General features: G+C 36.0%; 1 pseudogene; it reads right to left on the bottom strand.

Moving 5' to 3' along the window:
• Positions 1–648: 648 nt before the first annotated feature.
• LOC146954697 (uncharacterized) lies at positions 649–1134 on the bottom strand (annotated as a pseudogene).
• Positions 1135–4658: the final 3524 nt, after the last annotated feature.

The following is a 4658-nucleotide window of genomic DNA, read 5'->3' as shown; positions in this document are numbered from 1 at the left end:
TAACTAACATAACTCCAATGAATTTTCTACTCTATTAACAACCCAACACATCTTCAAAACCTAATTTCTCAAACAACCAAAACTATGAACATCAACATAAGATTAACCCTAATCCCCAAAACTCACAACCTGCAACCTTTGCCAAATCCAATTTCATAAAACATACTTAAGATTAGAGAATATGAATCCCACCCTTACCTTATAACAGATGAAACCAGCAGCCTCCAGGTCTTCTCTCTCTTAGGTTCTTCTCTTCTCTTTTCTCCAAAAGCGTTTTTACGTAAAAACGTTTCTAACTTACGTTGTTATATTTATTTCCCCTTATTACTCTACTCACTTCTAAACTTACTCATCTCACATCACAGCCCCACTTCTAATATTTTTATTTTATTTTCATATCTTATTTTATTTAATAATAAAATAAGTCACACCATCATTAAAACCTCACAAAAATCATATACTTCACCTAAATCTTAAAATCACATATTTCATCTATAAATCATGTAAATCACTTAAATTCATAAATCATATAAATCACACATATAAATCATATAATTATATGCTAAAATTCATTAAAATAATTAAATAATTAAGACGGGCGTTACAACTCTCCCCAACTTATAGAATTTTTGTCCTCGAAAATTTACCTCAAGCAAACAACTCTGGATAAGACTCCCGCATCTTACTCTCTAGCTCCCATGTCAAGCTTTCACCAGTTGCTCCGTCCCAAACGACCTTCACAAGAGGTATCTCTTTGCCCCTCAACTTTTTCACTTCACGTCCCTCGATCCTCACTGGTAATGTCTCAACCGTAAGGTTGTCTTTAACTTGCACATCATCTCTCTGGATCACATGAGACTAGTCTGGAACATACTTCCTAAGTTGCGACACATGAAACACATCATGCAAATTCGATAAATGCGGTGGTAAACCCACTCGATACGCCACCGTTCCAACTCTTTCCGATATCTGATACGGACCAATAAACTTTGGAGTCAACTTCTTTGACTTCAATGCACGACCAACACCGGTCATTGGAGTAACCCTCAAGAACACGTGATCTCCTTCTTGAAACTCAAGGTCTTTCCTACGCTTATCATGGTAACTCTTTTGCCGACTCTTCGATGCTTTCATCTTTTCTTGAATCATCTTCACTTTTTCAGTAGTCTGTTAAACAATTTCGGGTCCTAGAATCACACTCTCACCTGTTTCAAACCAACACAACGGAGTTCTACACCTCCGACCATACAAAGCCTCAAAAGGTGCCATCCCAATACTTGAATGATAACTGTTATTATATGTGAACTCTATCAACGGAAGATGACTATCCCAAGTTCCACCTTGCTCAAGTACACAAACTCTCAACAAGTCTTCGAGTGACTGAATCATTCTTTCTGACTGACCATCCGTTTGAGGATGATAAGTCGAACTCAATCTCAACTTAGAGCCTAAGGCCTCTTGCAAACTCTTCCAAAATCTAGAAGTAAATCTTGGATCTCTATCTGATACAATGCTTGAAGGAACACCATGCAACTTCACAATGTCTCGAATATAAATTTCTGCCAACTGAGCTACAGGAAAACTAATATTAACCGGAATGAAGTGTGCCGACTTCATCAATCTATCAACAATCACCCAAATCGCGTCATTCCCTTTAGGAGTATTCGGCAAACTCGTCACAAAATCCATGGATATATTATCCCATTTCCATTCTGGTACATCTAACGGTGTCATCAACCCAGCAGGTTTCTGATGCTCCACCTTCTGTTTTATCTTGGTTTTCGGGTGTCAAACATTGATTAAGTTTGAACCTTTTTAACCGTTGATATCTCATTTTTTCTTGGGAAGGGAAAAAATAAGCAAAACCCTTGAGAATCGAGGTCCGGGAGTTGTTTTCGCTACGGGAAGGTGTTAGGCACCCATAACGACTATAGTATCCTATAGGAACCGTCTTTATTTTCTACGCGCGCGCTTTATTCTTAAATGCTATTTGGAAAATGATATTTACACCTAAGAGTTTACTAAATCAAGAATTGGAGGGAGAAGAAAGTGTTTGAATTTTTATTTTATTTGAATTGAAGGAATATTGTTTCCTTGCCTACGTACCCTTTTAAGGGATCAAATCCATCGTAGTTCTCTTCCAAAAGATGTTTTTGTTTTTGTTGGTTGATTTTAAGTTTGAAAATTGGAATTTGAAGAATGAGAGAGAGAGGCCTCAAGGGCATAAGATTGTGAAATTGTGAGGTTGAATTAGTTATTTTGCAAAAGAAAGTCAAATATGGTTAAAATTCATTGAGATTTTTATTTAAGAAAAGAAAGGGAAAATCAATGGGATTTTGATCCCAAAGTTTACTTAGAAAATTATTTGAGTGATGTTGTTCATATTTTTTTGGAAAAAAGATTTTTCTAAGTTCAAAGTTCCTAGACATACATCTAAGCATACATATCCTAATCATACATCTAAAGTATCTATGTGATGTGTGTGCATGTGTCGGTGCTTGTGTCGGTGTACATCATTAGAGTCCATTGTCCTTTACATCATTGGCCTAGATACATGCTATGGTCTTGCAAGAATTTAAAAGCATAAGGTAAAGTACAAGAATTCCTAGGGTTTTACATTTTAACTTTTGCATGAATTTAAATGGCAAGAAGTGAAATGGAGATGGGATGCTTATGAGATGTATGAAACATGAAATTGTGGGTTAGTGGCATAAGGCAAAGAGTGGTAGAGAGTATGAGCAAAAGAAATACTAGGCACAATTGCAAAATTAACAAGCAAGAAGCAAACAAACTTAATCAAAAAAGGTGGTAAAATATGCCTAATATGCACCATAATATCTAGGCAAGATCATGTCGCATAATCCTCATGTTATGACAAGCTTTTCAAAAGGTTTATTTCAGCCACAACATGAAAATTACAAAGCAATATCAAGCTCTAAAAAATTATGACTCATTATAAGCCTATTTCACAACTTATTCACATACTATAGTATCCACATAACTTGTAACACAAGCAACTCACCAATCAAACCTTAAAACAGTAAAAAAATAGCACCAAATTAGAGGCATACACATTGCAAATTCACATATCAAGGATCAAAAGATCATGGTGAGATTTTAGGGTCAAAAACATGCAAACATTTTAAAAAAAAATGACAAGAAGTAACACAAAAATCACAAGAAAATTACACATATATTTTTTATCAATTTTAACATGCCAAGATATCAGGGAAAAGCACATTTTAAATGTCAAAACTAATTGCAAGGAAGTTTACAAAATTTTAGAAGTTTTTAACAAAGTTTTTTATCAAAAAAAAGGAAAAGAATTGGATCAATAAGAAACAAATTATTTTCATGTATTTTTCATCAAGATTAACATGTAAAACATATCAACAATTATTGAAAATAACAAGAAAACATTGAACAAATTTTTTAGGAATTTTATAGTACAAAAACAAGCATGTAGGGGTTCCAATAGCAGGAAAATCAGTGCACATAGCAAACAAACACAAGAAAACGAAAAAAGAAACCCAGGCCCAAGGGAACATGGATCCTGGATCATCCAAACGTATCAGGGACGTTGGATTGATCCAGTTCCTAAAACCCTAGATCAGACGGTGTAAACACATGGTCCAAGGGTGAACCAGACCGGTTCGAATGAACCAGTTCGGTTCAAGCCTGTATAAAAGCAAAAAGAGGCCGGTTCTTTTCATTCTTAACCCTAGTTTCTCTCTCTAAGGCTCTCTCTCCCTCAGAGCTCTGCAAAGAACTCGCCGGAGAGGATGAATACCGGTCGGAAACTTCATCTTCTCCGACGTAGCATCCAGATTCCGATGAACATGCAACTTAAACGTTTTCTTTAGAACAGAAACACCGTAACACTCGTTTCTTCGTCCTCTATCTGAATCTTTCATTATTTTTTGCAAAAAATTCGTAGATCTTCCTAGATTTACACTTTTAGGGTTCGGTTACGTTGAGACTGACAAAGAACAAGTTGAAACGATGCTATGATGTTCGTTTTTACGGTGTAAATCCTCACCTCTTCCTCTATTTGCAAACGTTTTCAAGGAAAACGAGGAAAGAAGTGAAGATTCACACCGATTTACTTCGATCTGACTTCACTGATGCATTTAAAGGAAAAAACTGAGAAGTTTTATGTGTTTACCTGTTGGAAATTGGAGATTCGATGGAAGACGAAGGAAGATTCCTTGATTCTTCTCTGATCTTCTTGTGAACGCTCACATGATGCATGAGATGTGTTAATGCATATGCAAAAAGACTCTTTTTTGTGTTATCGAAGGGTTTTAGACAAATTAGAAACTTGTAAACATCATAGAGTCTTACAAGATAATTCCCTTTGAAATACTAAGCCAAGGGATAGACTTTGAAATGTAAAACAACATAGACAACTGAAAATAACAACAAAAATCCTCAAGCATAGGAAGTGGAAGCATCATCCTCAGACTCAGACTCATAGCTGCAGTATCGGGCATAGAAGTTACGGGCACCCCTAGCCCTCTTGGAGTCCCTCATAAGCAACTTATCTTTTTCTTCAATTTCCTTCCGAGCTTTAGCCAGTTCTTTCTTCAATGTCAGAACCTCATGAGTCTTCTGCTCATCTTTTCCATCCAAAGTCATGATCAAGTTCTCAGCCTCAT

Source organism: Medicago sativa, chromosome 1 (genome assembly GCF_051527215.1).
Source record: "Medicago sativa cultivar Bolivia chromosome 1, Bolivia_mono, whole genome shotgun sequence".
NCBI classification, from domain to species: Eukaryota; Viridiplantae; Streptophyta; class Magnoliopsida; order Fabales; family Fabaceae; genus Medicago; species Medicago sativa.
This window is presented reverse-complemented; position numbering and strand designations above follow the sequence as displayed.